Source organism: Ornithorhynchus anatinus, chromosome 12, assembly GCF_004115215.2.
Source record: "Ornithorhynchus anatinus isolate Pmale09 chromosome 12, mOrnAna1.pri.v4, whole genome shotgun sequence".
Taxonomy (NCBI): Eukaryota; Metazoa; Chordata; class Mammalia; order Monotremata; family Ornithorhynchidae; genus Ornithorhynchus; species Ornithorhynchus anatinus.
This window is the reverse complement of record NC_041739.1, coordinates 21,528,880-21,550,619: the sequence shown is the minus strand read 5'-3', so window position 1 is coordinate 21,550,619 and position 21,740 is coordinate 21,528,880. Positions and strand designations below refer to the sequence as shown.

General features: G+C 41.8%; 1 protein-coding gene across 4 annotated transcripts in view; it reads right to left on the bottom strand.

The window, feature by feature from the left end:
* Positions 1-21,740, bottom strand: part of SH3D19 (SH3 domain containing 19) — a 117,086-nt gene that overhangs the window by 80,921 nt on the left and 14,425 nt on the right. Inside the window, exon 1 of one of the 4 annotated variants that reach the window (XM_029076371.2) lies at positions 1,042-1,268. The exons of the other annotated variants lie outside the window; for them this stretch is intronic. The gene's annotated coding sequence lies outside the window, so the exon portion shown is untranslated. Of the gene's footprint in view, positions 1-1,041; positions 1,269-21,740 lie in introns of those variants that run through there. 4 annotated transcript variants of the gene reach the window in all.

Here is a 21,740-nt window from a genome sequence, read left to right as displayed (position 1 = left end):
CCTTGAAAAGTGTGTTTGTTATTATCTAATTTGCTTGGAAATTTTAGACATGGAGCACTTTTAATGAAGTAAATGATTGTTTTAATAAAAGTAAATGGTGTATGCAAGTTTTAGAAAGTGAACCATAAGCTACAGAAACAGCTGGACAGAGAAGTCTATTCTATGCAGTTAGTAGCTTGGTTAAACCGCATACAACACAAAGTTTCCCAAGTTGTTCATTTGTTCGAGGCAAGTCACTTTTTTCACTTTGCAAAATGTGCAGATTTGATGCTAAGTGAACCCTATGTATAATGGAAAATTTTGAAATACAAGGACCAAATAGAGAAATTTGAAAGCTACATTACAACATTCTATAGAATTGAAAAATAAGACCCATCCTGGCAAATAAGAGCTTTCTGGTAAAAGACTAAACTAAAAAATTCTAATAGAAATGTCAGTTCTACTTCAAGATTCCTAGAAAGTAATATAAAGCAAATCAACAAATAGGACAGCCTCAATTAAATGTATGTACTAGACCTAAAACTTTTCTGGGACTCATAATTAATAAATATCAAAGGTCTTTTCTCAGTCAAAGATTCCCACATATTTGATTATGAAACTGTTCTATGAAACACTAACCGAACTCTGAAAGGCTACAACAGAAGACTCTTGTTTAGATATATTACTCTACATAATGCACAATGGAAATGTGTTTCTGGCTGCAACTTCTCTGCCTATTTGCATTTGCTATCACACTGCAGCTTTTAATGTTGATTATATGTCAGGACTCCCACTCTCTTCCGAAGAAATACACCAATATTTCTACTCTTTGGATACTCAATTCTTAAATCACAGCAATACAGCACGCAGTTAAATTTCTTCAACAGCCCCTTACCAAACCCTCTCCTGCTTGCTTTGCCACAAAAAGTAACACAGAAAGTCTGAAAACTGAAGCCTCAAAACCAACTGCTTGGGTGCATGAAGAAAAGCCTCCTGATCCTTTACTGTTGGCGCTCGATAAATTTGGCTGATTTATCATTTTAACCAGGCGAAAGTCCTTACCTGTGGCTTCTGATGAAATGAAAGACGTTCCTACTTAGACCAGACGTCATCTGTTGCTGTGATCCCAGTTGCCCTACAGCTAACTCAGCTTGGTAACAGCAAAATCCCCAGAGGTCCTTCCCTGTGGCTCAGCACAAACGGGAGTGTTCCAGCAAGAGGGGAGAAACAGAGTCACGGAGCATGTAAACAACAGCATCCGAGAGCTTCCCTCTAGGGCCCACTGCTGATTGGCAGATCTACTACAGCCAGTCTGCACAACTGGAATGCTGTCATTCAGGAAGTGAATAGAGTTCACTTTTCCCTTTCATTCGGCATTGGAAGAGGAAACTATCATTTTTTTTATCCATTCTATAGCTTTCTGCTTTACAAACAGATATGCAATACTGTAATTCTCCCAAATGGCTTTAATTGTTTTGAAAGAGAACTGCTATTTACATCTTCTAAGAAGTAGCATCTTAAAAATAAGCTTCTGTTTTTCTGTTCCCATGTAACTAGATATTTTGTCTATGCCCCAACCCTCAGTGTATAAGACAGACATTCTAAGGCTTCCATTTTATCAGCTAGGGGATAAAAAAGACATTACTAAGCAGGGCACCCCTTCCGTGAAATTAAAAAAATGAAATCATTTTCACGAGCCAAAGACAGGAATAGGGTTCTACATTTCCTGTTTTATTAAAAGCAGTGACAAGAAGCACTGTTTGGAACAGAACTAACCTATTTGTGATTGTGCAATTATGAAAAAAAAATTCTCTCTGGAAAAATATAGGGGGTCTTACACATTTCCAAAAGCCAAGAATGAAGAAAACAAAGCCCAGAGCAGAGCAGAGCTTGTTTTTTATTAGCAATGAAGAAAAACCTGGACAAAAATTCCAGAAAGAACAGGGTCTATGAAAAAACATAGAAAAGTCAGCTTGATTTTAGCACTTGTAATATAAAGTGTAATGATTAAAATAAAAATAAAAAAATAAATGTTAGTATTTTTTAAGCACTTACTGTGTGCATAACACTGTTCTAAGCGCTGAGGTTGATACAGGGTAATCAGATTGTCCCATGAGAGGCTCACAGTTAATCCCCATTTTACAGATGAGGTAACTGAGGTACAGAGAAGTGAAGTGACTTGCCCACAGTCACACAGCTGACAAGTGGCAGAGCCAGGATTCAATCCCATGACCTCTGACTCCCAAGCCTGGGCTCTTTCCACTGAGCCACGCTGCTTCTCTAGAACTTCTTTTCCCCGTCGGGGAATCGAACCCTAGTCTCCTGCGTGAAAGGAGGGGATACTCACCACTATACTGACTATAATTATCTGAAGTCACGCAGGATATTAATTCAATGCTTCTGTTCTCCAAAGAGTTCCTAATTTTCCAAGAATTTCTTTTTAGAGTACATTTACCACATCTTCCTCAAAATATGCATTATCAAATACCCTGTAACTCCTAGCAGGACATGGGAATCATTTCTGGATGAGGTTGACCTAATCCAATGTGGCACCCTGATACAAAGATCCAGGGCACATGCTGGGCTGCCAGAAGCTGCAGACGTGCTGCAGCTGCCACTTCTATTTTTTTTTTAATGGTATTTGTTAAGCATTTATTATGTGCCAGGCATTGAACTATGCAAGACAGCAGATACAAGATAGTCATTTTGGACAAAGGCCTTTCCCCTTTGGGGCCCACAGTCTTAATCTCCAATTTACAGAAGAGGTAACTGAGGCACAGAAGTGATATGACTTCTCCTGCTTCTCTCAATTGAGGACAAAATTCTGAAAGTCCAAGTTTCTAACCTAGGTGATGCTCTTAATGTTTCACCCCCGCAAGTAGCAACTGGGCAGAGAGAAAACTAAAGATGACCAGATCAGAAGAGGGCTGCCTAATAGTCCGCAGTCTAATAGTCCATATACTCTAATAGTTCTGTGTGCTCTTTCCTTTGCTCCAGTTTAGAAGATGCTTGGTTGTTTCTGAGTTAGGCTGATCTTGGAAATCCTAGTAGCTTCCTGGGTCAAACTTGGAGTACTTGAGTCCCAGTTAAGCAAAGCAACGTGGCCTAGGGGATAGCATGGGAGACAGAAGGAGCTGGGCTAATTCTAGCTCGGCCACTTGTCTGCGTCACCTTGGGAAAGTCATTTAACTTTTCTTCCCTCGGCTACCTCATCTGTAAAATGGGGATTAAGACTGTGAGCCCCATGTGGAACATGGACTGTGTCCAACTTGATAAATTTGTATCTACCCCAGTGATTAGTACAGTGTCTGGCACATAGTAAGCACTTACTAAATACCATAAAAAAGTTAGAATTCCCATTTCCCCTTGCACTTCCTCAGGAAACCAAGCGGAATGGACTGCATCCCAATGGACACAAGATCTACATCTAGTGTTAAATACGCAGTTACTCGTGAGGGTGCCACCATCTCTTAGCTGTGTTTGTTTTCCTTCATTCCAGGTTTTTTAGCTCCTAATTCATCACTACCAATGATCAAAAACAAGTTCTACCACACATGATCAGGTTGATGAGTAATCCTTATAGATGGTTGGTCATATGACCCAAGGGCTTTTTTCCTGTCATGACTCTTTAAACTGAGGAACTGGAAGGTGTCCGTGTCACTACTGTGTTATTGTACTTCCTCATCCAACCAACCAACAGTTTACTGTCTGCTAATTATCTTGGGCAGCTTTTTCCTTGTTTGTACACAAATAAACTTGCCACCCAAAACTTCTTTGGCTGCAACTGATTCTTTCCCCATTCACTCAACTTTTGGCCACAGATCTGTTGTCAATAGAAACTAATCATGTCCTTATCCAGGAACTGAAAGTTTCACCTACCAGAAATTTTAATATGAAGAACTGAATGTGAAAGGAGGCCATGTACCCCTACAAAGGATTGGGCTCCAATTCCCAGTCACCCTGTCAAGCCACCCATATCCCTGCCGGAGCCACACTGTAACTTCAGTTCCCCCATCTCTTGTTTATTACAAGTGGCCGCAGAGCTGCACAACTTGGGGCTGTCTGGGGTGGATTGGCTACCTTCAAATTGGCTTCTTGAACAAGTAAACAGGGAGTTTTAACTAGGACTAACTAGTTAACTAGTTAGTTAACTAAATAGTCCTTTTATATAGGATTTCTATACACATATGAAGCTGTTGATACCTGGAGTCCACAAAACAAAAAGGATTAACTGGAGGTGCTCTGGAAATGTACAGAAGCCATAATCACACAGGTTTGGAGAAGCAGTTGTGGTCTACTTGACAGAGCATGGGCCTGGGAATCAGAAAGACCTCGTTTCTAATCTCACCTCTGCCACTTGTCTGCTCTGTACCTCAGTTACCTCACCTGTAAAACAGGGATTAAGACTGTGAGCCCCATGTGGGACATGGACTGTGTTCATTCCAGGTAGCTTGTATTTATCCCAGAGCTTAGTACAGTGCCTGGCACAGAGTATATCCTTAAATACCATTAAAAAAAATGTTTCTTTCACTGCTTAATAAAATAAAAATCAGATTTTCCCTAAAAGGGAAAACCATCTTTCTGTGACTTCTTTAGGATCTGAATTTGTTGCAGGTCTCTCATACAGTCGAGGCAAAACCCCACTATTATCAAATTATCATAAATTTAAGAAGAAATTGAAATCAAGGGGAAAATTAGTTAAAGCACCACATACCCAATCCCAGTACGATAATTTCACTTAGCAAATTCTTCCCAGAAGGTAAGGACTTTGTGATCTGCCTATTCCATCTAGGATTCTCAACCACAATGGGGCGGCCTTGAGCTCAGCTTAGTTCTATTGGGAACATTTAATTAATTTAACAGAAGTCAGTGAGGCCAATCAGTGTCCAACCAGGTAGGAAGAATTTACCTGTTTCTCTGGAAAATGCCTTCCTCAAGAATGGAAGAAAGAATGCTTTCAATTCAGTCTCAATGTTGTAGAAATTAATGGGGAAAAAATGGATACTGACGCTAAAGAGCCTCTTATAAAATTTAGGGAAACCATGAAGGTGGTGGGGACGTGGCAAGTCACTTCTCTTACTGGTAAGAACTGGGAACTGGCAGCAACCCAAGCAACTGCAGGGCTGCCAAATGAAGATGCGGCAGACGCTGCTGGAGTCCCGATGCTATCCTACTTGTGATTACTCCTCCCCAAGCTTTACTTTGTTCCCATTATCCCTATGATTAAGGCCAAAGATGAATGTTTACACTGCTGACACCACAGTAAAATGCACAACCATGAGAGCTGTAAACTCATCCCTCTAGACTGTAAGATCACTGTGGGCAGGAACTGTGTCTGTTTAGTGTTATATTGCACTTTCCCAAGTACTTAGTACAGTGCTCTGCACACTGTTAATGCTCAATATATACGACTGACTATCTGATCCAGGAAGCTGCACGGCCTAGTACAAGGATATGCGGCTGAGAGTCAGGACACCTGGATTTGTCCTAACTCTGCCACCATCCTGCTGTATGACCCTGAGCAAGACCCCTGACATTGCTGTGCCTCAGTTTCCTCATCTTTAAAATGGCATGCAGATGCTTGCTCTGCCTAACTCCTAGATTGTGAGCTCCAGGTGTCACTGGGACTGTGTCTAATTTAATTCTCTAGCATCTGAGTGCTTAAACCTAATATCATCTTTAGACAGAGATCTAACGTTATGGTAGAATTAACTCAGCCATACTACATATTTTCAGCATACATTCTGGCAAGAATGCTCTTAAGCAGTTAAGGAATATTTGTTTTAAATCCAAGTCCATTTGGATACAGTGTGGTGCAGTGTCAGAAGAAACTGTGCACATGTATTGTGTGGAAACTGTTTGGTGTTATAGTACAAGTTTTCCAAGACTGCAACTTCCAGCATTACAGGAGAATCAACAGTATTTACTGGGCTCCTGGGTGTGCATAACACTGTACAAAGCACTTGGGAGTGTATAAATGGAGTTCGTACACATGATCCCTCTCTTCCAGAAGGGCCACAGGAGGATGTGTGTGTTTGAGAAAGTCAAGGAGGAGTACAGTTTTGCTAGACTATAAGCTTCTTGAAACCAAAGATCATGTCTACCAACTCTATTGTACTTACTACTACTACTACTAATAATGTTGGTATTTGTTAAGCACTTACTATGTGCACAGCACTGTTCTAAGCGCTGGGGTAGATACAGGGTAATCAGGTTGTCCTACATGAGGCTCACAGTCTTAATCCCCATTTTTACAGATGAGGTAACTGAGGCACAGAGAAGTTAAGTGACTTGCCCACAGTCATACAACAAGTGGCAGAGCGGGGATTCAAACCCATGACCCCTGACTCCCAAGCCCAGGCTCTTTCCCCTGAGCCATGCAGCTTCTCTCATAAGGGTTTAGTACAATGTTCTCCATACAAAGTTAGCACTCAATAAATACCACTGATTGACTGGCCAAGTGGGGATAATGAAGTGATGACAGTTTACTTCAATTTAATAGAATGGAAGCTATCCCTGATCTCTGGATCTTGATTTTGCTTCAAAATACAGTTGAGTCCTCCCACTGAAAAATGCAGAAAACTAAGAGATTATTCCAGTCCACGGAGACTAAAGCCAACACAAGAAGTCTCTGGGAAACTATTTCTACAGTGAAATGCACAAGGCCCTCTAATAAAAGAGCTCTGTTTGCTTAAACTTCCTGAGCAAGTCACATGATTTTTTTTTCTGGATGTGTCTCTCTCACCAAAAGACAAAGAGAAGCCCAGAAAGATAACATGATAGTCTCATATACCTTCACCTTAGCCAGCAGAAGACAGTTGGCATGATATTAACCAAATTCTGGAAAACGGCTTGCCAAATGCAATATACCATTTCTGTCCACCCCATTTTATGTCAGGGAATTTTCCCATTAGCAGCATTTAGCAGCACTTCCACCCACAGTGACATTTATTTCTAATTCAGGGATGGCTAATATTCCCCAAGGCCAAACTACTCCCCACCCCACACCGGTTACCGTGTCAAACTTTCCCAACTAAGCCCTCATTTTCCCTATTCCCTCACCCTTCTGCATGACCCTTGCATTTGGATTTATACCCTTAAGTCACTTCAGCCTCAGCACCGTGGCTCAGTGGAAAGAGCACGGGCTTAGGAGTCAGAGGTCATGGGTTCTAATCCTGGCTCCGCCACCTGTCAGCTGTGTGACTTTGGACAAGTCACTTAAGTGCCTCAGTTCCCTTATCTGTAAAATAGGGATTAAGACTTTGAGCCCCACGTGGGACAACCTGATTACCCTGTATCTACCCCAGTGCTTAGAACAGTGCTCGGCACATAGTAAGCACTTAAATACCAACATTATTATATCCGTTATTTTAATAGAGGCTTCCCCCTCTAGACTGTGAGCTCCATGATCCCCGGGCACATGTCTACCGAATCTGTTTTACTGTATTCTCCCACGTGCTTGGTCCAGTGCTCTGCCCCTAGTAAGGGTTCAATAAATACTACTGATTGGTTTGTGGATGAGCGGTGGGTTGGCATGCTGGGGGAGGTGAAAGTAATAGCGGGAAGCAAGTGGCAGCAGACAGGTCAGGAAAGAGATTTGGGTATCTCCAGGACAGTGGCAGGCACCATTTCAATTTCTGAGAGATCTCGCTGTCTGAACTTGGAAATCCTGAAAAAAATGCTATTTGATTCCATTTTTGCTAGGGTTATCTGTTTTTGGACCTGCTGAAAATCCTCAGGGCTGACAAAGAAAGAGCTCTGGCCCTTTAAAAAGAAATTCTAAATTCACATCTTTGTGTCACAGATGAGAACCATGCAAAATTGAAAAGTTACAAAAATAATTGCTTTGGGTAGCCCTGTAGAAATCTCTCTTGTTCTGTGAAATGTAGTTTTGTTCCGATAATGAAAGGGACCAAAGGGGTTTGTTACTAATTCAAAGTTCTTTTGCTAGGGAAAAAGTTTGGACTGGAAGATGGGAAATGGTCTAACGGGGCCGTTCGGTCTTAGAGCCATGTGCTGTACATGCCCCTGCTGACCTCTGAGAGAACATAAGCAATATCATGCTGGATCAGACCAATGGGCTGTCCAGGCAAATACTGTATCCAACCGTAGCTGGAGAACAGCCAGAAAGAGGATGTATATCTTTTCCAACTCTGTTGCTTCCCCCTACTAATTTATTTTAGTGTACGTCTCCCAGCTACTATTTAAGGGCCTCAAGGGCATGGATTGTACTTACCAACTCTATTTTACTCTTCCAAGAGTTTAGTACAATGGTCCACACAGGCTATCTATTCATTAAACACTATTAATTGATCAGTCAAGGTTCTTGCCCAAAGAACCACCAAGGGCATTTCGCACTGGAGACAAGCTCGGCAGAAACCATAGAAAGAGCTGGCTAACACAGGAACTGAGTAGAACAGCAGTTCTCCGATGACCACCAGCCAATTTGTGGTACTACGGCACGACGTTGACACTACGCTGTGATCAGTTTGGCCACAAAGGGGTTTTAGGATGCAAATTTCTTGCATGCACTTTGCAGCGTGCCACACCCTGGCTCACCTTGTCACACAATAACAAGGCTGACGGGGATGAGCAATAATAATAATAATAATGATCGTATTTGTTAAGCGCTTACTATGTGCCAAGACTGTTCCAAGCGCTGGGGTAGATACAAGGTAATCAGGTTGTCCCACATGGGGCTCACAGTTATTAATTCCTATTTTACAAATGAGGTAACTGAGGCACAGAGAGGTTAAGTGACTTGCCTTAAGATTAGAGCCGAGATTAGAATCCACATCCTCTGACTCCCAAGCCCGTCTCTTGACACTAGGCCACGCTGCTTCACTGGGCCATTTACTAGCCCTAAAATCAAGTCCTTCACACAGGTTCTCGGCCTCAGGTTCTTCGTGATTGGGCCAAAGCTGTTTGCCATTTACAATGGGAAACTCCATCTATCCCCAGCAGTCCCAATTAAGTTTACTATAGATACTATAGAAACAGTGGGGCTTAGAGGAAAGAGCGCGGGCTTGGGAGTCAGAGGATCTGGGTTCTAATCCCGACTTCCCCACTTCTCATCTGTGTGACTTTGGGCAAGTCACTTCACTTCTCTGTGCCTCAGTTACCTCATCTATAAAATGAGGATTTAGACTGTGAGCCCCACATGGGACAACCTGATAATGCTGTATCTATCCCAGTGCTTATAACAGTGTTTGGCACATAGTAAATGCTTAACAAATATCATCATTATTATTATTATTCCATGCAATAGTTGACCTCATAGTTAAAGCTATACCATCTAGCATTCTTAACTTTCCCTTCCACTAACCCAACCCAACATACCCAACCAAATATTCACCCTAACAGTCCTTCTAATAAGCTGTTATGGGACCCCCACATCAATGAATTTATTCTTTTGTAACCTTGGACAAGTCACTTAGCTTCTTTGTTTCTCAAGTTCCTCATCTGTAAAATAAGGATGAAACACCTGTTCTCCCTCCCTTTTAGCCCGTGAGCCCCATGTGGGATAGATGCTGCATCTGATTCTACCTACCCCAGCCCTAGGCACATAGTAACTGCATAATTCCACAATATTTGTAATGAATTGCATCTGTTTACAACCTACTGAGAGAAGATATACCCTCTATATCATATAGTGCAGTGATCACCTGTTCTTTCAAAAAAAACACTTAATTGGATGTTGTGGTAAATGTTTCAGGCTTTCATCTCTACCTAAATTTTTCTTTCTCCGTTTGCATGACAGGTTGACAAGTATTTCTACCATGTTCATTCATTCAAGAGTATTTATTGAGCTCTTACTATGTGCAGAGCACTGTACTAAGTGCTTGGAATGTACAAGTAGGCAACAGATAGAGACAGTCCCTGCCCTTTGACGGGCTTACAGTCTAATCGGGGTAGACAGGCAGACAAGAACAATGGCAATAAACAGAGTTGAGGGGAAGAACATCTCATAAAAACAAGCAAATAAATAGAATCAGGGTGATGTACAACTCATTAAACAAAATAAACAAAATAAATAGGGTGATGAAGATATATCCAGTTGAGCGGATGAGTACAGTGCTGAGGGGGTGGGACGGGAGATGGGGTGGAGGAGAGGGAAAGGGGGGAGAAGAGGGTTTAGCTGCGGAGAGGTGAAGTGGGGGGTAGAGGGAGCAGAGGGAAAAAGGGGGAGCTCAGTCTGGGAAGGCTTCTTGGAGGAGGTGAGCTTTAAGTAGGGATTCGAAGAGGGGAAGAGAATTAGATTGATGGAGGTGAAGAGGGAGGGCATTCCAGGACCGCGGGAGGACGTGGCACAGGGGTCGACGGGGGGATAGGCGAGACCGAGGGATGGTGAGGAGATGGGCGGCAGAGGAGTGGAGTGTGCGGGGCCGGCAGTAGAAAGAGAGAAGGGAGGAGAGGTAGTAAGGGGCAAGGTGATGGAGAGCCTTGAAGCCTAGAGTGAGTGTTCACCATATAGCTGTTCTCTCATCCCTTCCCTCTTGCCTTCACCTCCCACAGGGGTCAAACTCTGATAATATGTTAATTTTGTACCATTTGTCTGCTGTGTGACCTTGGGCAACTCACAACTTTTCTATGCCTCAGCTACCTCATCTTTAAAATGGGGATTAAGCCTGTGAGCCCCGTGTGGGATATGGACTGTGTCCAACCGGATTAGCTTGTATCTACCCCAGGGCTTAGTACAGTGCCTGGCACACAAGCGCTTAGCAAATACCCTAAAAAGTAAAGCAAAAAACCTGTCAGTTTCTAGCTTCACTATGGCAGGAAGTGGTGACCTATTCTGTGTTTGTCATATCCAGACCTTTCATGACTTAATAAACTTCAATTCTATCTCTTTCCAGTCTTGGCTTTCCAAACCGATGTCTTAATCTTTGTGATATATACCCCAAGAGATGCTGCTTCATCCTTATATTTGCTAGTCTTCTCTGTGTGATTTTCCAACTCTATTAGAAGATGCAGCGATCAGAACTGCAGACAGCTGCTCGGGGGTGGAAATACCATGCTCTTGGAAAGAAGCTATGTTTTATTTCCTACACCCTTCCCAATGAAATCCATTTGTAAGGCTATTTGGGATTTTACATGCCTTGTATTTACATTATTTTGCCTGTCACTTCCATTCAATTTATCAACTTTTTGAGGACAGGAAACATTTTCTCCTTCTAAAACTACTGAAAGCCTAGAACACATTGGATAACACACTGATGTCTGCCTAAAATGTGGATAGGTCACACAGCGACCTTGACTGCAAGAAGTGGGTTTAAAATTTACCCAAGGTAAACACATTTTGGAGAAAAATGACAACTTTTTAAGGGAGAACTCAGTATCCAATCAGGAAAGAAAAGCACTTATTAACAGGAAGTACCTTCAATTCAAGTGACATCCACTTCCATGTGAAAAAACATAGGCTAGTTGCCTAATAATGTCTGGCTTCATCCTAAATTTTTTTCTTTAAATTGTAGAATTAAAGACTTGATTAAAAAGGTAAAGTGATCAACTGAAGGAAATTTTTTAATAAACGCTCAATGTGATGACATCTGGTGCTTTGGAAGCAGCCATATTTGAGGCCCCTAAAACTGCACTCCGCCTGGCTAGGTTTTGACCAGATCCTTATAGTCCATCCAAATTCTCACAAGGACCCAAACTACAATAAGTGGCAACAATTTTTTGCCAGTAATTTTCTCAGCATTTCTTCTGCAACATGTGATTAAATAAAATAATCTTCCACGCTGCTTATACTATCATATTTTAGCTTCTGGTTGGCTTGAGGTTGTATAATGCTCAAATTGCTCTCCAGTGCTGTGGAGATTAAATCAAACTTTTAATTCTTAGTCTTGCATTTTGAACAAATAAATGGCCCACAAATTAGAAATCCTGTTGTAATCCTTTCTGAGCTTTAACAGCAACAGCCTCTTTGGGAAGGACAGAGTATAGATGAATGGATCTCGACCAGTTGTGGCAAAGAAGTGACAGACAAGTTTTGGCGTTTAGAGTCCATCTGGAGCCAAGTGGCAAAACGATCCTGTGTCCTCCACTGGTCCAATTTGCCAAACTGCATGGAGCAGTGTAAAGATTATAACAAGGAAGAACATTAACTTTTTAGTTCTTTTGTCCTAACTCATTGAAGGAATCCTGAGCCAGCAGCAATTCCCCACCCTCAAATTCAGCAGGCACTTGCCATAGATGTGGTGCAGTAAGGTTTCTTTTCCATCCAGGAGGGATCCATGTTTCAGGAGGCTGGTTATACTCTGGAGTGTGCCTGCTTAGATTTCAGGTGTGATTGAGATTCTTTAACTGAACTGTGACTGACTGGAGAAAGTAAGCCATCAGAATACAGTTTCTTTCTCTCCAAAACATTGTCCCAGAGAATAGAACCCTTCTGGGTGTTCTATAATAGAATCCAGTAAAACCCAGTTAACTGGGTTAGGTCACAACTTTGGGGATTTAACCCAGAAGAAAGGAGAGCTCCAAATTCAAACTTAATGGGTTGATTTGAATCTGTCCCATTCAGGGAGGCCTGGTGTTTGTTGTCTAATCTGTATAGTCTCCCTCCCAAAACAAGTTAGAAGTCATCAATCGTATTTGTCAAGCGCTTATTACTGTGCACAGAACACTGTGCTAAGCACTTGGGAAAGCACAGTATAACAGCGTTGGTAGACATGTTCCATGCCCAGAATGAGCTTATTCATTCATTCAATCTTATTTATTGAGCACTTACTGGGTGTAAAGCACTATACTAAGCACTTGGGAGAGTATCACTTTAAAATAAACAGGAACACTTCCTGCCCAAAATGAGCTTACAGTCTAAAGTTCTAGAAACCAGGCCCAGTAAACTGGGAAGCTACTAAATTAAGTTAATAAATGAGACAGTACTTTGAAAGCTCCCCTCAGAGATGAAAAAGCAGAGTTGAAGACATACAGAGCTTTAAATCCTCTTCATGTGACTTTTGGGTAACATTATTTTGGCATACCTATTTTTCCTTCTTGAATAAACCTTTCATATCATACTCTAATATGCCTAGTCAAATAGCTGGGCAGTTGCTTGCAATTTTTCAACAGTAAAAAACTTACTCTAATAGAGATGAATGACTTGAAATGAAGGCAAATGAAGGTACCGACATTCACAAAACTTAATGGAAAGAGGGAAATCCTCTCTGAGAGGGTATGTACATTCAATCATTGTCGTTTTTGCTTATTGCATCTATCGAAATAAAACAAGTATTCTTGATATGCAATCAATGAACCACAGCTGGAATGCAACTGGCCAAAGTAAATTGATCTGCCAATGGAATAAAACTTCAAGAGGAAGCACAGTTTAAGTAGCTCAAATTGGTAACCATGCTAGCTGTCAACCGCTTTTGAAGATGAGTCTTTGGAGAGTGGGATTTTATCCCGTGAATGTGAGTGATACTGGAAAGACCAATATGCAACAGGTATTTGATAGCTGCAGGACCTGTTGCTACTTACGTTTATGCTACTAAACTCCATGTTTAGATTAATTCTTCCCCCTCCAGCATCAGCCAATAGTATTTATTGAGTGCAGTGTCTCTGGGTCTCACCCTACATGGGAGGAACCACGCTGGGACTAAATTTCCAGGCCAGTCACAGGAGATATGCTTGGATCTGGGGATTGCCCAAGATCTTCTGCTTCTTATTACATAGACCAAATTTCAGTATAATCATGAAAGAATATCAAGTTATTAGTTATTTTGCCCTAACTAGCTGAAAGACTCCCCACCAGCTCTCAAATTTAGCAGGCAGTTGTTATGGATGGGTTTGGGAAGGTTTATTACCCATCCAATAAGGGTTCATGTTTCAGTGAGCTGCAAGTTTCACAGCTTGCTGCATTAGAGGAGCAAAGCATGTGGCTAGGTTGTAGTACGAAATGAATGAGGTATGGTAAGAGGGAGTGAACACTGAGTGCTTTAAAACCAAAGTTAAGGAGTTTCTGTTTGATGCAGAGGTGAATGGTCAACAACTGGAAGTACTTGAGGAGTGGGGAGATGTGAGCTTCGCAGACAGTAAGCGCTAAATAAATAAATACAATTGAAAGAATGCATGTGGGCCAAATGTATTTTTCAGAAAAAAGAACCAGGCAGCAGAAGGAAGTATAGACTGGAGTGGGGAGAGACAGAAGACAGAGAGGTCAGCAAGTAGTTTTCTTCCTCCTTCAACCCTCTGTGGGAAAGAGATGATTTCCAATCTGTTTTTTTGCATCTATCCCAGTGCTTCGTGCATACTAAGCACTTGATGCCATCGTTGGGAATAAAAATGTTACAAGTGAACCATTTTAGTTATACCGCTGATTAACTTATCTCATGAGAAAACATTATAGCTTTATTTGATTTCTTAATATAACTTTAAAAATTCATATAACATAAAATGGAACATCATATAACTGAACTGCATGGATTAAAAAAAGGGGGAGGATTTGGCTAAACAAAAAACATAGTTCTGGGGAAAAAAAGAGTTTTTCAACCCAGAAATATCTTCAAACCCAGGTTAGGAAAATGACTTGGTTATGACATTCCTTTAAGCACTGAATGGCCAACAGAGGACAAAATGGTAACTGAGTAATAAAAGCCTCTATTGGAGAGATTTATATTTAAGCATTTGTTATTCAGGAGCTATAGCAATCAAATTGAGTTGCTCCCTTGTCAGTATTATATACTTGTCCATCATCTCCTACCTCTCCACATGCTCCTTATAAGGGCTAGCTTCAAACAGTTGTAAATGCATGTAAAGAAGCAAAATTGTTTTGAGTTTCAACAGATGCACATGAGGACTTCATTTTAAAACACGAGTGGGTAATTACAGTGTGTAATTATACTGCAGAAGGTATAACATATACAATCTCCATAGATCAGTCATTTTAACTATTTTCATACTTCTGGAAAATAATACAAATGCTTTCCTTAATTTTTACTTTTAAAATGACTGCTTCGAAATGGAAGCTGATTGCCGAGACTCAAGAGCTTTTCTCAAATAACCTCTCAAGCACCAGTGAGATACCAATGCCAAACTTCTGCATAAATGAGGGATAGAAGGATTTTTACAATTAGGCAGCGGGCTTTAAATGAAAATGAGAGGTATGAGGTAGCAAGAAAAAAAGGATAACTATTTCTCAAGGTTGAGGAAGGGTATCTAAAACCAAACAAAAGATAGAGGTTTTTTTCCACTAAGGAATGCACCTGGAATATTGCAAACAGTTTTGGTGATTGCAATTTATGCGGGGCATGATACAGCTGAGGAAGGTAAAGAGAAAGACAACAAATAGGCACAGGAAGATAAACTGAAAGATTGGAATTCTTCAGCCTGGTAATAGAGAAGGCGGTAGTGGCGGGGAAGGTCACCATCACCAGGTTCCTTCAAAAATCCTGAGAACGCTTGTAGAATTCTGAGCTACATGGCTCACTGGTCTAACCAGTAATGCCATTTCTTACTTTTCAAATATGAATCAGTTTGTGGTTGCAATAAACCCAGGTTCCTCCAATAAAAAGATTCAGAATTTAGACATTTGGAAATCTGACTAATGAAATGAAGCTTCTCTCTCTTTCCAGTTGATTGGCTGGAAAGAGACTCTAAATGATAAAACCTAAAGCTGTAATAATTACTACAATGGTATTTCTTAAGTGCTTTCTATGTATCCAGCACTACGTTGTGCTGAAAAAGATACAAGTTAAGCAGATAGGAGAGTCCCTGAGCCACAGGGGCTTACAGTCTGAGTAGGAGGGAGAACAGGTATTTAATTCCCATTTTATAGATAAAGAAACTGAGGCACAAAAAAATTAAATGACTTAACCAAGGTCACAGCAAGCAATTGGCACAGCCAGGAATAGAACGCAGGTCATCTAACTCCCAGGCTCAGACTCTTTCCACTAGGCCATGCTGCTTCTTTAAACATAAATTCAATTAAAGTTTCACTGAACATAAGTTTCCCGTCATTAAATTCTGACCTGTTACCCTCCTCCTCCTCTCCTGCAAAGTTAATGACTTTGCAACTTAGTGAAGAAAATTACACTTTATAAGTTCAAACCTTCCGCTTGAGGAATAAGGATAAAAATTATTGGGAAAAAAAAAAGGCCTCCCAGCAAAAATACTACACCAAGAATCCAAACTTATAAATCTTACACACCTCGACCAGAGTCACCCAAATCAATAAGATTAGTTTCCGTTAACATTATTTATTTAAATGGTCTCATAAATCAAACTCAGAAGACAGCAGCAGAGGGAATGAGGACCAATGCTTATTAAAATATTTCAATGTCAGGGCCCTAAGACAGAGATTTAGAGTTTTCTAACATGTCAGCCTGCTAGCTACTGAGCCACCAATGACAAGAACGAGGGATTCATTTTTTACACCATTTTCAACTACTTTCAAGCAGCAGAACAATTTGGAAATAATTCCCTTCTCCGAAGAATTGATTATAGACTGGACTGTTACTCTTATACCCACACCCACGTCTTTCTCTGAATTCTAACTTCCAAAAGAAGCACTGTGACCTAATGGATAGAGCCTGGACCTGGGAGTCGCAAGGACCCGGGTTCTAACTTTGGCTCTGCCACCTATCTACTGAGTGACCTTGGGTAAATCACTTAACATCTCTGTGCCTCAGTTGCCTCACCTGTAAAATGGGGAATAAGACTGAGCCCCAAGTGGGGCAGGGGCTGTCTCCAACTTGATAAAAGCTTCTACCTAATCCAGTGCTTAGTGCAGTGCCTGGTACTTAGTAAGAGCTTAACAAAATACCATTAAAAATAAAAAAATTAAAAAGCAAGGTTTTGTACCTCTGCTGGCAACCATTCAGTCCAACATGAACATATGTACATTCTGCATTTTTATGTTGAGACGGAGGTCAAAGGGGCAAGACGTGATAGAGAGGGATGGAGCTCACTGAATTCCTTGAGAGAAAGTAGGGAAACCCTGAAGGAGCCAGGTTGAATACAGACCTTGGTGACAAATCTCTGCAATCCTTCTGCAATTCCCCATTTGAGTTCCACTAAGTGAGGGGTGAGTATAGTTGAGTGAGAAAAGAGTGAGAAGTGAAAAGACCAGAGGAGAAAACAATAAAGGTAATGACAAATTGAACAGGAGCCATAATAAGACTTAAAATGGGCTGCCTAATGTATGCAGAGTTGTACCAGTGTTTTTAGCCAAGTAGGCAAAATTTTATGCAAACATATTTGGGCCCTCCAGCTATTTCATGTAACTTGATGTGACCCTCAGGGGAAAAGCAGTGGAAGCCCAATGGATAAGATCTGGTTATAATTCTGAATTTTATACATTATAAATCAAAATGTGTTTCTTCAGTAAATGTGAGTGTGAGTGTGAGTGTGTGTGTGTGTGTGTGTGTGTCCATGAGCATGTTTTTTATTATTACTACCAAAACAATAGCAACAGAAGAATACAGAAAACTGGAAACCTCATACATTACCATTCTAATAAAGTGTCTCAGGTTCAGGAAATTCATGAAGTTACATTTTTGCAAAGTTACATGAACACACACTTCTACTTGGATGTCTCGCCATCACCTCAAACCTGGGATGTCTGAAACAGAACTCCTTATCTCCCCACCCAAACCCTAAAATCTGCCCTTTCCTCTCCATACAAACTGCTAAGACATTAATACAAACACTTATCCTATCCTGCCTTGATTACTGTATCAGCTTCCTTGCTGACCTGCCTGCCTCCTGTCAATCCCCACTCCAGTCCCTAATTCACTCTGTGAATCATTTTCACAGATCATTTTTCACAGATCATTTTTCAACTAAAACATTCAGGCCAGGTTTTCCCACTCCTCAGTAACCACCAGTGGTTGCCCATCCTCCTCCACAAATTCCCTACCATCACCTTGCCCACTCCTAATTCACCTCACTACTCTCCTACTACAACCCAGTCTGCCCACTTCGCTCCTCTAACGCTAACCTTCTCACTGTAACTTTATCTCGTCTATCTCACCACCGACCTCTCATGCACATCCTGCCTCTGGCCTGGAACACCCTCCCTCTTCATATCCGACATTTATTCTCCCCACCTTCAAAGGTTTATTGAAGGCACACTGGCAAGAGGCCTTCCCTAAGCCCTCCTTTCCTCTTCTCCCATTCCCTTCTGCATCACTCTGATTTACTCCCTTTATTCACCCCCCGCTCCCAGCCCCATAGTGCTTATGTACATATCTGTAATTTAGAGAAGCAGCGTGGCTCAGTGGAAAGAGCATGGGCTTTGGAGTCAGAGGTCATGAGTTCGAATCCCAGCTCTGCCACTTGTCAGCTGTGACTGTGGGCGAGTCACTTCACTTCTCGGTGCCTCAGTTCCCTCATCTGTAAAATGGGGGTGAAGACTGTGAGCCCCACATGGGACAACCTGCTTCCCCTGTGTCTACCCTAGCGCTTAGAACAGTGCTCTGCACGTAGTAAGCGCTTAACAAATACCAACATTATTAATTTTATTTATTTATATTAATGTCTGTCTCCCCCTCTAGACTGTAAGCTCCTTGTGGGCAGGGAATGGATCTGTTATATTGTTACACTGTACTCTCCCAGGCACTTAGTCCAGTGCTCTGCACACAGTAAGTGCTCAATAAATACGACTAACAGAAATACACACACACACACACACACACACAGAGTTTCCAACCTCATTCCTTCCTTGTTCAAGAATGGGAAAGTGGATTGACAACACTGACAACAACATGACTCTGTTAACCACAGGCCTACTTCTCCTCCTCATCATTAGTGGCTCAGTCCACCGTTCCCATGCTTCATCCTGTGACACTACCTCTCCAACTCAAACAGCAGTTATAGATCTAGGAAGGGAATTCCCTGACCACCAGGGCCATGAATAAGAGAAGCAGCGTGGCTAGAGAAGCAGCGTGGCTCAGTGGAAAGAGCATGGGCTTTGGAGTCAGGGCTCATGAGTTCGAATCCCAGCTCTGCCACTTGTCGGCTGTGTGACTGTGGGCAAGTCACTTAACTTCTCTGTGCCTCAGTTCCCTCATCTGTAAAATGGGATTAAGACTGTGAGCCCCACGTGGGACAACCTGATTCCCCTATGTCTACCCCAGCGCTTAGAACAGTGCTCGGCACATAGTAAGCGCTTAACAAATACCAACATTATTATTATTATTATTAGATTTGTTTTTCATTTGGCCAGTGTATTTTCCCGAACTTGCAGGAAACTCTCACAGAACACACAGACCTCTACGAAACCAATGAACAGCAAAGCCCAATGCAGTATCAATTCATGTCTACCAACTCTGTTGGACTATACATTCCCAAATGCTTACTTAGTACAGTGCTCTGCATAGAGTAAGTGCTCAATAAATGCCACTGATGGGTAGTGACCATCTTTGTAACTCCATTCAGAAATCATTAACTCTGGCGCAGGCTGCAGCTCATGTAATGGTCAAAAAATAAATTCCTGCTGATGTGATAAACAGTTGACTTAGGGAAGCCCAAGTAAACTCTGGCAGCAAAACCAGCAGGCTGCTTATATCTTTCTTTTTTATGGCATTTTATTAAGTGTTTACTATGTGCCAGGCACTGTACTAAGAGCTGTGGTGGATACAAGAAAATCAAATTAGACACAGTCTCTGTCTCACATGGGTTTCACCATCTTAATCACCACGTTACAGATGAGTTAAACTGGGACACAGAGACGTGACTTACCCAAGGTCACCCAGCAGACAAATGGCAGAGCTGGGATGAGAACCTAAGTCCTTCTGATTTCAAACCCATGCTCTGTCCTCTAAGCCGCATTGCTTCTCCAGGACCCCCTACCTCAATCCTCCCTTTCATGACATAAAATGAGTTGGACAATGGGCTTTTTTTTGGTCTTTAATTTACATGGTTATGAGCCAGAGCAGGCTGAAGACTGGGCCTGTGTTTCCATGTTTGAGGATGCGACAGAGGACCTGCAATTGGTGTGAAACTATGTTTCCAATCATTCAGAAAACTTTCCCAGTTTGATAAATTACACTTATCCAAAAATTCTCAAGGTAATCAATAGCAACTTTAAACACTGCAACTATGCACTGTCCTAATCACTGGGATGAACACATAGTCATTAACTCAGATCCAATCCCTTGTCCCTCAAGCGACTCACAATCAAAAAAGAGCATGGCTGTAGGCTGAAAAACATTCCCTAGAAACACACACATGAAATCGCGCAGATGATCGGTTCCAAGGCAAACTCCTTGTGGACAGAAAATGTGTCACCTTTTTCTGTACTTTTCAGAAGCCCAGTACAGCACACTGTACCAAATGAGTGCTTCAATAAATTTGAATCATCTACAGATTTAGTACTTTATAGACCAAAGTTATATGCCAGCCTGAACATCCATCTACATATTTTCATTGGCAACATACAGGGTTAGAGGCAATCCATGAGTTCCACAAACTAGGCAGTTCACTAGGCAGTGCCTAGATGCACAGATGGACAAAGAAACACAATCAAGAAAATCAGCAAGTCCTTTAGAAAGCTGACAGAGGTTTGTTTACGAGACATCAACTCTAAGTCAAGTCAAAGGTCTACACAGCTGAATAACGGCCAACCTTCTAAATGGCTACAAAACTTGAATTTACAACAGAAGGCACCATCTGGCTTCTTGAGGAATTTAATCAACATCATGTGATAGCCACCAAACGGCAAGAGACAGGAGCACAAGCAAGTTTTGGGAATGATGTCAGTCCATTAGTAGTTCCATGGCAAGTCCTCACTAACTCACAGGGAATCGGATGACTGCAGAGGCCGGAAAATTTGGGCAGAGGACCTCCGACGTAAGACAGGCTGACAGCGATTAAGGAGAGGTTAGGAGTGTCGGAAGAAAGGAAGGAAGCCTGGTGGTGCCATGGAAAAAAAAAAGCCTCCCCTTTGCCTTCCCCTACCTGTGCAAACATTGAGAAGTCAGGGTGCTTCAGCCCATACTTGTATCCAAACCACAGACAGACAGTCTGAAAAGGTCTCCAACAGGGAGGCAAAGGGAGACTGATGACATGGGATCACACACAACCGGCACCAGGGCAGTTCTCCTCACTAAACAGTTTCATTGGAGAGACTTAGAAAGAATGGGTAACAGCAAGAAACACAAGCAGCCGTTGTGTGTGTGGTGAGCTAAAACGGGGCCTCTGGAAGCAGGGAAGACAGAACAAATGCTGTAGAGGTATAGTCGAGCACAGCCTTTAGTCACACTGAGGGACACTGTTCAGAGATGACTCACTTTTGGAGCAAATCAGAAGAGAAGAGGCTCCTGGACCTGTGCTCTAGGAAGATACTGACCCTGGGGAGCCAAAGTCAAAAACAGTGCCAGGGATAACAGACACTATGGCTCACCAAAGGATGTTTTCCTTTGTGCATGGTGAAAGGAATTGTTGCTCCAATATCAGCCTTTTCAGCTACTCACTCATAAAGTAAGGTTTTTTCAATAGCATCATTTTCACAAAATGGCAAAGAGAAAAAAACTCACAAGATCAACTTTCCCACCAGTGAACTGCTCCTTGTAGGGCGAGAAGGTATTGATCAGTGGCATTTATTGAGCACTTACAGTGTCAGCACTGTTCTAAGCCCTTGGGAGTTGGTAGACACATTCCCTGGTCACAAATTTATAGCTTAGAGGAGGAGACACATATTTATATAAATACATAAGTGCTCTGGGGTTGAGGGTGAAGTGAATATCAACCACCCAAAGGGAACAGATCCAAGGGCTGAAGGTATCAGGTGCTTCTAGAGTATTAGAGAAGCAGCGTGGCTC